This window comes from Drosophila takahashii, unplaced genomic scaffold, assembly GCF_030179915.1.
Source record: "Drosophila takahashii strain IR98-3 E-12201 unplaced genomic scaffold, DtakHiC1v2 scaffold_66, whole genome shotgun sequence".
Taxonomy (NCBI): domain Eukaryota; kingdom Metazoa; phylum Arthropoda; class Insecta; order Diptera; family Drosophilidae; genus Drosophila; species Drosophila takahashii.
The window spans coordinates 12,501-13,367 of NW_027221745.1; the positions used below are offsets into that span (position 1 = coordinate 12,501).

The following is an 867-nucleotide window of genomic DNA, read 5'->3' on the forward strand; positions in this document are numbered from 1 at the left end:
CAATATAACGATCTTGCGATCGCTTGGTTTTAGCCTAATAAAAGCACATGTCCCATAAGGTTCATGTTTTAATTGCATGTATTAGCTCTAGAATTACCACAGTTATCCAAGTAACTGTTAACGATCTAAGGAACCATAACTGATATAATGAGCCTTTTGCGGTTTCACTTTTAATTCGTGTGTACTTAGACATGCATGGCTTAATCTTTGAGACAAGCATATAACTACTGGCAGGATCAACCAGAATAATGTTTTCGTTCATATTTCATTCATATTTTTTGAATAGAAATTAGTAATATAAATATAATAGATTTTATTTCCATATTATTTGTTCGGTTTTTCTTAAATATTGATTTTAATTCAATATTTTTTTTTTGCTTTGTGAAATAATTCTATTTTAATTCGAATACGGCCATTTTTATATGGCATTCGTATACGTTCTTTAATTTTTACTTGTTTCGCCACTAATATAACAAGTTTATAATTGATGTTAAAGAAAAAGTACAACTTTTTTATAACACAATTTTCAATATATATTGTTCTTTCTATAAGTTTTTATTATATTATATATACATATTTCATTCTAAAATATCATTTTTGTTCAACATACATAATTATTGTATCCACACATGTACAATTTTTGTTTAACCAATATAAATATTGAGTTAAATCATTTGCATTTTGATGATAAATTTAAAATTTATCTTTTCCATATAACTCTCTGGTAATATATGATATAAAACCGAGCGCATATGAAATTATTTTGATCACTAATATTGCAATTATATTTTATTATAATGCTTTTTGTAAACACATTGTACCGGCAAGCGATACTCTGTGCCCAAACGACAGGGGATATAATAATTT

General features: G+C 26.1%; 1 non-coding gene across 1 annotated transcript in view; it reads right to left on the reverse strand.

Annotated features, from left to right (window-relative positions):
* The window catches only part of LOC138914625 (small subunit ribosomal RNA), a 1,989-nt gene extending 1,742 nt beyond the window's left edge, over nucleotides 1–247 (reverse strand). The window contains exon 1 of the ribosomal RNA XR_011420449.1: nucleotides 1–247. This exon is cut by the window's left edge and continues 1,742 nt beyond it. This is a non-coding gene — a ribosomal RNA (small subunit ribosomal RNA).
* Nucleotides 248–867: the final 620 nt, after the last annotated feature.